Source organism: Chenopodium quinoa, unplaced genomic scaffold (assembly GCF_001683475.1).
Source record: "Chenopodium quinoa cultivar QQ74 unplaced genomic scaffold, ASM168347v1, whole genome shotgun sequence".
Classification (NCBI taxonomy): domain Eukaryota; kingdom Viridiplantae; phylum Streptophyta; class Magnoliopsida; order Caryophyllales; family Amaranthaceae; genus Chenopodium; species Chenopodium quinoa.
This window is the reverse complement of record NW_018745311.1, coordinates 2801255-2813702: the sequence shown is the minus strand read 5'-3', so window position 1 is coordinate 2813702 and position 12448 is coordinate 2801255. Positions and strand designations below refer to the sequence as shown.

Here is a 12448-nt window from a genome sequence, read left to right as displayed (position 1 = left end):
GTGCGTGGCTGCTAGCACGGTGCGCTAGCACGCACCTAGCCAGCCATGCTAGGCTCGGCTTGGTGCGCTTGCTAGCCACCTATGCTTGGACATTTTTTCCCCTAGCATTCGGATGCTCGGGGCACTCCGATGCTAGGGGTATTTTGGGAATATGGTCGATTTATTATTATTTTGCGTGTCTCGTCTTTTTATTATTTTTGACTCGACTTCCGACGATCGGTTTCGACGCTCCAAGCTCGAATTACCGACGTCTAAATATTTAACACTCGGGCGACGAATTAATTTCTTCCGAATTAATTCGTCGAGTCGGTTCGTATATTTTGCTTGGGTGTGACCCGAAGGGTTCAGTCAAGATTAAGCTGTAATATTAATTATATTAATATTACTGATCGGAAGCGGTCTCCACCCAGACATTCCGATCACTTGACCTTACTGAATGTATTAGCTTTCTAATAATTCTGAACCCGCTATCAGAATAATACACTTGTTCGAAGGACACCATTCCTTTCACGAGTAACCCTTGATTGAGTAGCTTGAGTAACCCTTGACCAATTACTTGAGTAATCCTTGACCGAGTGAACCTCTTCCTCAAGTAACCCTTAGCTTGACTAAGTAACCCCTCGAGTAATCCATGACTGAACCCCTTGAGTAACCCATAACCGAGTACGTCCTCCCCCTCAAGCAACCCCTGATTGAGTAACCCCTCAAGTAACCCCTAGCCAATCTCCTTAAATAATCCCTGATTGAGTAACTCAAGTAACCACTGACTGAGTAGCTCGAGTAACCCATGACCGAGTAACCCCTCTAGTAACCCTTGACTGAGTAACTCGAGTAACCCTTGGCCGAGTAACCCTTCAAGTAACCCTTGACCAAGTGAACCTCTCGAGAAACCCCTGTCCAAACCCCTCAAGAAACCCCTGATCGAGTAACCCATCACGTAACCCTTGACCGAGTGAACCCCTCAAGTAAACCTTGATCGAGTGAACCCCTTGAAAAACCCTTGTCCCAACCCCTCAAATAACCCCTGACTGAGTAACTCGAGTAACCCCTGACTAAATAACTCGGGTAACCCCTAACAAGATAACTCAAGTAAACCCTGCCACAACCCGTTTCATTATAATTGCAACACTACTTTCTTTTGGTAAGAGTCCACAACTATTTTATTATTTCTCTCTAACCTACTCCATTTACACTTTTTTTATTTTTTTTTTATTTTTTTTTCTCTTACTCCTACAAACAAATAAATGTATCTCATTAACTATACTTTATATTATAAAATCACAAATTTTTATATGCAGCCTGTTGTACCATGCAACAAGGGTTAATCGAGTTTCTCGATATGGGATTACTTAAATTGTTGGGGTTACTTAGGTTACTTGGCAAGGGTTACAACTTGAAGTACTCCTTACCGAGTAACCTCTTAAGTGACCCATAACCGAGTAACCCCTTAATTAATCCATGATTTAGCCACTCGAGTAACCCCTCCCCTCAAGTAACCCCTAACTGAACCCTCAAGTAACTCCTAACCGAACTTCTTAAGTAACCCCTAACCGAACCTCACCTTTAAATAAACTATCAATCCTAAATAGTTTATATTGTTCCCCTAAAAAATTTACTCACTCTTACAAGTATATACAAATTACGTCTCCCATAAAATAATTTGTTCATCACTTTTATAACCAATAATACACAAGACACATAACTGAAAGAACAAAGTAAATAAATTGGTTTTCAAAAAAAAAAAAAAAAAGTTAATAAATTGGATCTTAATAGTTAGTTATCCTTAACCATCAATTTATTATCTTTTGGATAATAGACTACCCCTGTTTCATAAAAAATCCATAATCATTTCCCAAGGAAAAGTATTCTCACAATGGGTTACACTTACACTTTAAATATAATTAAACTTTGCAAAATACAAATTAGATTAAACTTTAAAGCATCCAATAATGATTGTTTAAAACTTTAAAAACTAAACTAATTGCAAACACCATATAAATTGTGCTAAAACCTCAACATTGCAATAACGAAAATTAGTCTGTCCCAATAATTCTGAAGTAATTTAACTACAAAGTTATTCCTTACATGTATCAAAATAGGTGGAACCCCAGTAAAAATTCTTTTGACATAATTTTGAGAGCCATTAAAACCAAGGAGAAGTTAATATACGTGCTAAAATAATGCTCAAAGTTTAGCAATCCGCACTGTTTCTAATGAAAAAACTTTAGTTGAACTGCTAGCTCAATCATAATAGTTTGAACCTTTAAACCATTAAAACTGAGCCTGCTACATAAGCAATGGATAAGTTGTTGACACTTATTCCCTAAAAACAATTGAAATTTTGCAAAAGATTACAGATTATGATACGTAAAATAAAATAAATACAGTTAGTCCAATCCGTTAAATGACATGATATGTCTTCATAGAATTCTTCCTCGGCTTCCACCTTGTAGGATCACACTTCATTCCAGCATCTCTCTTACCTCCTTAAGCACTGAAAACAGAATAAAATAACATGAGGTCGTGGAGATCTTATAACGCCATTATATATATAAAAAAAAAAAGATAAAAGAGTAAAAAACTGCTAAGTATGATGATCCATAAGCGAATGATGATCCATAAGCAAAGACACACATCAGCGTATGATGATCCATAACTGAAGAGATTAATTTTAAAAAGAAAACACACACACATCAGCGGATGATGATCCATAAGCAAAGACTTTTAGAATCAAAGGCTAAGTATCAAACATGAGGGCATCATGTTAATCACACTGATGATAAGTTGTAGAAGGTTTTCAGCAATTCAAACTCCTTCCAAAATCAAACCCAAATCTCAACAGCTCCCGGAACTCCCAAAGGCTCTCCGCCCTTAAAGCCCACTGCCTCACCACTTTCATGTTAGTGCGTAAATTTGGGTTCATACAAGGACAACTTTGATCTGAACCAAATCGTAAGGGATTGCATAGCATAGAAATGTACACTTAAGGAGAGAATTAAACTTGGAGAGCCACCTGTTTAAAGATTTCCTCAATCCAAAAGTTAATATTCTTCAGCCGAAATCATACCAGTTATGCAACTTAGATGCCATTTCCAGAAGGAAAAATAAATTATGTTGTCATTTCCATCGTTGAACATCTAATTATTGAGGCTCAGTTTTATTTTATTTTATTTTTTTCTATAGCTCAGGCATAAAGAGGACATTGAAAGCTATTGCCCAACAACAACAATAACAACAAGAAGCAATAGCCACATATTTATGTGGAGAGAGAATGCCTTCCAATCTCCAATGCCTGAATTTGAAAATCAATATTTAGGAAAACTCAAAGCAACATCATCGCCTCTGCAACATATTCAAGATTCAGCAAAAATACCCAAAATTCAGGGTTAAGGTTGTGGGTTTAGGGTTTGGAATTTGGGAGAGGTCCGTTTAATGTTGATATTCATAATCAAAGGAGAGAGAAATAGAGTGGAAAACTGGGCAACGATCCCCAAAACACCCCAGCAATTTTACACTCATAAAATTCTTCCTCAATTCTCCAAAAATTGAAAAAAAATCAAAGAATGAACAAAATTAAAATCTAGGTTATCATCAGATTCAGGAATTAGGGTGAGTAAGATGAGCAAAATGCAAGATTACTGCAATTTGCGCAGTATCTTGTTGTCTTCCCATATATCTGCTTGAGAAACTCAACATATTTTTTTTAAACAACTCTGAATTTTGGTATAAACCCAAAAAATTGCAATTACAATCATGAATGTGACTATTCTTCCATATGTACTCTGGCTTCCATTTAACAAGTTTTTATTACAATTCATGTTTTAGGACAAGCTAAAGTGTTATTAAAAAAAGAGTTTAATGATAGCATGCATGTCTATGTTGAGTACCACCTCTCAAGATTGTAATCAGCTAAGTTGATCATCCGCACATGCAGTTCAACAAATTTATGTAGTTAGATAATCAGGTAGCTCACGTAATCAAGAAAAAAACAGGAGTAAGAACAAATATAATCAAGGGGCATACCTTCTCACATATTCAAACATGCCAGGCAACTGTGATTCCTTATTTCTAAATTCTGGAACATCCATTTTAAGGGCATTATAAAGTATCCAATATCAGGTCGCACTTGACAGGGTAATTCTTTCCATTGCACTGTAATGAAAACTTTAAGGGTAGCAGATGATGATGAAACCGGACTTGAAGGACCCGTTTTAGTATTTGACTTTGTCCAAGAGAATCAATTCCTTCCATTGGAACCAAAGTTGGAACGTCAACCTGAGCGGTAGATGACATGAGACGTCAAACCCTCCAATAAATAACTGATTTTTTTAAGGGAAAAAAGGCTACAAGGAAGCTCTGAATATATCACAAAGGAACCAAAACAAACAAGAAATTTACACAAAATGAGCCATTCTACCCATCAAGTACTGCCACCTAGAATCTTCAAATTTTTTTGAAAATCACAATGGAAACTAATGGCGTCACGCTCATGTCACAACATGAAAAATGTGATAGCATAACATTGTGTTAAACCTTCCTTTCTTTATTAATGATATAAAATAAAGTTCAGACAAATGCTACCCTAAAAAGAATCCACCAAAATAGCAATGTGGAAAATGTGTCATTGTGGCAGTACATCAATCATCATGGTACAGAATAATGAAAAAAAAGAACTGCACATTTTAATGCCCTAGAAACATCGAAACAAGACCTGCACATTGTGGCAATACGTAAATCATCATGGTACAGAGTAATGAAAAAAAGAGAACTACACATTTTAATGCCCCTAGAAACATCAAAACAAGACCTAAGCTGCTCACTACATAGAAAGAAGTATAGATTATAGAAAAATTCATTGACCTTTTTCCTAAGTATCTTATTCAAGCTAACTCTTTGCAAAATTTATTTGACCAAAAAGCACTACCCTGAGAAATAATGTCCCAGACATCTGGACCCCATAACAATAACCTGAAAATGTTCTTCTATACTGGTACCTTTCCCCGTCTATTTATCATTCTAAAGAGGTGTCAAATTTCAAAACAGAAATAGGCATATCACATGCAGTTGCCATCCCTTGATTGGGAAAGCATAACCCAACAAACTGCATCACAAGTAAGAAGCAAGGCACGACAATTTAAGACAAATTCCCGAGAGACAATTTCAAAATCACTCAAGAACAATTGTATCTTAGGCAACTATTATCTAATGATTCTCATCATTGAGCATCAGACCCTATCCCACAATAAAGAGACCCCAAAACCAATTCTTAGAACCCATTATTCATTCAGCATCATTATTCTAGAATTAGGAAAAAAAGGGGATGAGAAATGAACCAAATTACCTCAGCAAGCCGTTGAGGAAAATGAAACCTGAGAGGTTTTGGCAGTAGACGATAGAGGTGTTGGCAACAATGGCAACAGAAAATGGAAACAAAAGTGAGAAGAAAAATTAGGGGGAAACAAACGGAAAATGGCTGAGATTCCCCAACAACTGATTTTCTGAAAAATTAAAGAACAATGAAGTCAACACCTTAACTAAAGGAAACAAATGCCATTATAATTACAAGCTACTACAAGACATAATTTGACCAAAAAAAAAATATTATTACTCAAATATAATCCCATGAACGATTTGCTCCTCGTATTCTCACTTTCAAACCCTCATATTTAAAAAAGTAAATAAATTGCGTGAGCTCCCAGCCCCTCTATGTGTTCATTATAGTACAATTCAATTCACTATTTTCATCCAACAACAAGAACAATAAAAATTATTTTTAAATTCAATAAAGAACACTATCCATAAAAATTACTAACCTACGACATCCCAATCATCTACATGGTTAGAAAATAGTTCTAAACTACTTCACGATTCACAAAATTCATAAAAAACCAAACTTTACAACCTGTAGCATCAAAGCCTCATGAGTAAAAACCATTAATTATTGTTCTTGGCAAATCTGAAATTCATATCTTCTGAACTAAAATTTGATTAACAAAAAATCTAGAAATTCAAAACCCTATCCACCTCTAATTCCCACATACAACCTCGGGGGAAATTTCTTTATAAGTTCTATGCATGTAACATAAGTATACAAAACTAATAGAATAGTATAACACATCTAATTTCACCCACTTCAATTAGCAAATCCCAAATATTATAATTTTACTCCCAATATTGAGTTGAACCGCAACTACCGAACATCATACACAAAGAAAATCATATAATTAACAGAAATCCCAACTTTATAAGCTAAACCCATCACAATTAACATGCTTACACCACAAAAATTAATCCCAATCCCCATTATGAACAAAGGACTAATTGATTGAACTTAAAATCAACATACAAGAATCTCAAACGAAATACAGTAGAATATACAGTCCTGTTTTGCAAGACAATCAATCCATAATTAGCAATTACATCCTCTTCTCTATATTATTAATTTCCATTGCCCAAGATTTCTTTGCTTTCCTCTCTTCCAATCAACTTCCTCGCTCCTATAAAGGACTCTTTCTCTCCATAAAAATCATCAACCAAGCACCATTTTCCATTCTTCTTGTTCACCAAAATATTTTCAACTCAATAACTCATAGGTCCCCATCATGGGGGTAGATACATGAACTTTACCTTAGCTTCCTCGGGACCCCCTTTGCCAAGCCCAAAATCTAATTGCTTTGCATTGAATTCCTAATGCAGCAAGTTGGTACTTATTTGAGCAACATAACTGTTATAATTGGAATTAAACACAAGCTTAGCAACATAAAAGCTTCTTGCTATTTAGGAAGCAAACCATTTTATAAAAGCTTTTGCTTTCCTTTACTCCATGTCTCCACCTCTGCAATTTTTACCAAAAAAAAAAAGTAAAGTAAATTCCTTTCTATTAATCTCAAATTAAAATCTACATGCTATTGAATTGAATATATGGGAGATGAATAATTAAAAAAGTGACCTTTAATTCTTCTACTTTCAGGACCGAGCTTTAGCCTATTTTGATGAAGGCATACCTTTAGTTTCCTTTTTTCTTGAGCCTAATATTTAATCGGGAAAAAACCAAGAAAATAAAATTCGAACATACAATACTTAAATTAAAGAAAAAAAAGAACAACTTACTATAAATTGATCAAATTAATGGTAAAAGACATTTAGGAATTACCCATTTGGAAAAGTGGACAGGTTCTAGTTCTTTGTGGGGTCGTCATATACAATTAGAATGTACTCCATACTGATTTTGCTAGGACAAACCATGAAATTGCTTTGCTTCAAGCATAATGACCGTATCTTTGTAATAAGACTAATGGGGCGGTGCCATGGGATCGAATGGTCTGTTTAAATTTTTTTTCCTATATTTAATTTCAATTGTTCAACATGAATTGCTTTCTTTCTTGTACTTTCATTAAAATAATACCTTTTTCTGATACAAACTAATTAGGTTCAATATGTTTTTATTTCTAGCTAAAAATGATGCTCTTGCCATTGTAAACGGCTTTCAACTATGAATAATACGTACAGCCACCATGGGAGTGCCAACATAAACAACCCTAACCCCCAATACCGACCTTAATTCTAAGTTTTTTCAAGTGTGTACCATTGAGTTGAATTTTAACCATGCTTGAGGAATCTATTGACGGAAGTAAAACATAAAAGCTATCACTAAAGTATTTTGTGGTGGGATAACAGAACAATGAAAGCTATCACTAAAGTAAAACATAAAAGCTATCACTAAAGTAAATCAGGAGTAGTGTTTAGTATGGTGGGATAGCAAGCTCCATGGATTAATGGCGAAAATAACAGAACAATGAAAGATGAACAATACATAGAACTTTATATTCTCAACAAGGCAGCATAACCATAACCAAGACACCCTGCTTGCCACCCCTAAAAAGTGAAGCGACGAGACTCGAATGAGTGGACAAGTTACCTTTTTGTTCACGAGAACAGTTCCCTTTATAACTTGACCTTTGTAGAACATATTAAACTGTATCAGCAAAGGATGGAAGTTGGAGACAACACAAAAGAATATATCAATACAATGCATAATTAGTCATTAAAACATAGATAGATCCAATGATTGTTGTAGTAAATGTAAGTACCGACACAACTGGGAGTGAATTCAAATCAGCTAATCTAGAATAGATGTTTGCAAATCGATACACTTCTAAAGATCCATTCAAGCCCTGAGATAGTGAGGAATCAATCAACAAGGTTGTCGTAGTCTAGGAGATATCTATCATAACATATATTAATACAACCTTAATTAACCAACAAAAGGATGCCATGAAGTGAGCACAAATACATAGCAAGATAAGAATACCACCCTATTTAGCCTTTTTAGAACACAGCTTAGGAAACAGTAAAAACAGATAGCATATTGGTCATTATCTACTTTAAGAAAGTTGATATTCCACAACAACAAATATATGGTTAAAGAAAGTAAAATTGAGCTATTACAGGCACAGCAAACCTCTATGTTCTCTTTATCATTTACGTAACCATTGTGACAATTATGGGGACACCTTAAAGCAAGATCTTCAGATATGAAACCAGTTCCTTTTGTAAGAATCAAGGGTTTACCGTCTCCACCATAAATAATTTCACCATTTTCATCCTATCATCATAAGATACAATGTATCATTAAAGACCACAAAAGTACCACCAATATTGAATCAATATAATATAAAAAAACAAAAGATGGTTTACTCGACAAGGTATATCTTCAATGACTTGAACATTAAAATCATCAAAATTTATGTCCAAAGTTATGGTTTTTGACAGTACAAGAGTAAACTTGGCAGCATGAACACCAACCATTGAGCATATACATCCATAAATGACCGACTCATATTAATTAATACTTCCTCCATTTTATATTACATAGTATAACTTATTAATCACTTCTCTTTTCAAAGGAAATAAAAAATTACACTCTTTCAACAAATTGCATTATATATAATTACAATTTGAAAGTAACAGCTAAAAAATACTTATAATGTATGAGAGTAATAAACTAATAATTGGTGGGTCTAATTTCCGAAAAATAGTTAATTAACTACCTGGCCATATAATCCTGTAGACTGGTAGCCTCAAATGTTGAAGCTTGAAAGAGCTCTGCGACATGATGATCAGATTTATAAACTCAACCGCTACAAAGTATGTCAATCAAACGAAAATAGAAGAATTAGGATTTTCAAATATTTCTAAAAATTGGGGGAAAATAGCAATTGAAAATATGGAAGATGAATAATTAAAAAAGTGACCTTAATCTTCTGCTTTCCGAAATAGTTCACATTATTTGGATCTAATTAAAAAAGTGACCTTTAATCTAGTGTGCAATCGATAATAGTCACATTATTTGGATCTAATTACCAAACTAACTTCAATTTTTTAAGCTACTCTAAACAGAAATCCAACAATACCCACCCATAAACACGATTTTAATCTAATTGTATAAATAAACAAAACCCAAAATTCGAATTCACCAAACTAAACATGCGTAATGGATTAAACATAAACAAGAAAGATACTGGAAACTAAAGGCCTTGGAGAGCATGAAACTCACTTGATGCTGCTATTTAAAAGGTCCTAAAGAGCGGAAAATGTCACTTTACTTATCACTTCAGTTTCAATTCAAGTTCTCCATCTTCCTTGTTAATCTGTTTAGATACAAAGTTAAAATAATCGGAAAAAACAGTCAATAAAACAGCAAAAATATCAAATTTCAGCAAATAAAAAAAAACTCCATCATAAATCAGTGAAAAAAAACCCAGAGGGATACCATTAGGACCAAGATAAGAGTGAGTAATGTCACAAAGCTTTTCACAAGCTTCAATAGTTCGATATTCTTCCAGAAAGATTTTCCGACCTAGAGAGATGGCATTTGAGATTGATTAAACATTATAAAAAATGATAGAAATTTATAAAAGGATTAAACTCATCTTTTGCTTGGTCAAATTCTCACTATACTCGCTCCCTCTCACCACCAATTTAATAAACAGATTAAACACCCACCTACTTCTTTCTCTTAACTCCCCATTGATAAATCATCATAACCAATTGGCATGAAAATTATCTTATTAACAAGAGATTATCAAAGAACATCACCGAGATTCTGATACTAAGTAGAAAATCAAAACATACAACAAGCAAATATTCAACATTTCTACATTATTCAAGTTGAATGAACTAATAATCAAACACCCATTCACTTCTTTTTTTAAATTAGCCATTAATAAGTCATTTCGAAGGTATAACCAACCTAGAAAATTGGAAATGCAGAATTCAATTGAGAGAAATCATCAAAGAACAATAACAAGATTATATTAACAACATTTAAGCAGAACAAAATTTGATTAAAATAGATCAAGTTAAAGAAAATCATACAGAAGAACTCGTTCTAGAATCTTCAACTTGATTAAAATTAGATGATGATTTGGGCCTTTGAAGTGTAATCTTCTCAAATCTGGATTCAGAAACCACAATTAAAAAGTGAATATCTATCAACCTTTAAGAAAGAAACTAATGACCAACACATAAAACTCTAAAACTTAGCCGTCTACATTCAAACAAAAATACAATTGATACAATAACATGTAACAAACCAGGGATATATCATGAACTGACACCAGTTATCATTGAACTAACTATTCATCCAAGATTTTGAAGCATTCAAATTCTTAAAAATTCATAAACTATTGTTTCCTTGTAATCAATTAATTGAGTCCAAGTCATGAAAAGTGACCAATTATTTCATTTCATCCTAAGAAGAGCATAACACAAGCTATGATACCTTTTGGTGGTTGGATCTAATTTATACATGATCGTAATTAACAATAATAATAAGTACTTTAGTTAGCTCATAATAAACACAAAAACCTCAATAGCTCAAAGACTGAAACCTCGACTTCATCATCGCTGCTTTGTTGGTTTGGTCACCAAAATTTCGATTAAATGTCAAACCCACAAATCATCAACTTACATAAATGTAAACAGTAAAACCCACAATAATTCTCCCAACAATTCATGAAATAATTGTCTAATAAATGTTGAAATAAGTCAGATTTCCCGACTTCACTAACTAAAACCTTCTCATTTAATACAATAATTAAGCAATAAAAATTGTTCCTTAAAAAGAAAAACACCAGTTTACCTGAAAACACCCATTTGTAGAGAGAGAACGCGAGGTGAGAGAAATGATTAGCCAAATTAGCCCATACATTTTTCTAATCAATTCAAGAAAAACAACACTACTAATAATCAAAATTAAAGCTGATAGAATTCGAATTAAAAATTAAAGAGCTAGTAGCTCAGAAAATACCTCTTTCTCGATGAGCTTACTGAAGAATTTCTCAGCTTGAAGAAATCGTTCCAGAATCTTCAATATTGTGCTCGTGCCATGGCAATTTAGAATCTTCAAAGTCTGGTTTTAATCAGTGTTCAGTGTGCAGGGGAAGGAGAAAGAGCTTAATTAGTGAAAAATACGATAATTCGCGAAAAAATGAATTAATTAGAAGAGAAGTTACCCCATATCCATGTCATTGTAATCATCGTCCGCCATTGAAGATTGTTGAAGCTTGCCTGAAACAAACGCAAAAACCCTAAATTGTTTCGGGAACCAGAAACCCTCAAAAACAAAACAAAAATCCCAAAATTTTCATGTACCAGAAACCCTAAAAAACAAAACAAATATCCCAAAATTAACAAATAGATGAAAAAAAAATGGATCTAGCACATTCAAATTGAAGAAAGAGAAAGAATGAAAACCTCTTGTTCTGAAAGAGGCTTGTACTACATAAGCTGACCAATCTGCTCATCAAGTTTTTGAGCGATCCTCTAACCATTGTTGATAGATCGATGGCAATATCGCGAAGGAAGGAGAGAGAAAAAGGAGGTATGAGAGAATACAGATGATTCGAGAGGAGAGAGAAACCACTGATTGGAGTTTCTAAGCTGACAACTCCATGTGCAAAAAAATGGAAAATAAATTTAAAAAAATTAATAAAGCAAGGGAAAAGTCGCCAAATTACTGTTTATAAGGATTTTCAGCAGAAAAAATAAGCATGAATTAGGGGCAAAACCGGTAATTTACTGTTCATAAGGAAAAGTAAAAAAAATGCTACCTTAACCCTTGAATTCGGCTTTGAAGGGTTATGGAATTTTCCTTTTCCTATTTTTTATTCCTTAGTTCTATTTTCTTTATTTTATTTTCCTTTTCTTTCTTTTTTTAATTTTCTATTTTTCTTAGCTTAGTATAAATATCCATTTTTGGGTAATTATCAAAGCAACTATTATTCAATTATTCTCTTAATTAATTTTAGGAGAGCTTCTCTCTCTAGGTTTAGATTAGGGTTAGAGTAATTTAGAGAGAGAAAGTGAGGGTTTCTATATTGTTGATCTTGGATTTTGAAGAAGAAGCTTAATCAAGCTCTCTGTAGACCTTCAACTTCAATCAATG

The 12448-nt window shown here is 33.7% G+C and overlaps 1 long non-coding RNA gene across 15 annotated transcripts; it reads right to left on the bottom strand.

The window, feature by feature from the left end:
* Positions 1-2223: 2223 nt before the first annotated feature.
* On the bottom strand, positions 2224-11972 carry LOC110712305. 15 transcript variants are annotated; one of them, XR_002509542.1, is made up of 13 exons: positions 11758-11972; positions 11517-11571; positions 11312-11413; positions 11144-11216; positions 10378-10456; positions 9773-9859; positions 9557-9650; positions 9051-9140; positions 7919-8605; positions 6950-7028; positions 5342-6835; positions 4024-4275; positions 2224-2494 (listed from the first exon to the last, which is right to left on the bottom strand). It is a non-coding gene; the product is annotated as an uncharacterized LOC110712305 (long non-coding RNA). The 15 variants fall into 15 exon arrangements; XR_002509545.1 differs by having other exon boundaries at positions 5342-7028; positions 7919-7975; positions 8091-8605; XR_002509548.1 differs by having other exon boundaries at positions 5342-7975; positions 8091-8174; positions 8462-8605.
* Between the last annotated feature and the right edge of the window lie 476 nt (positions 11973-12448).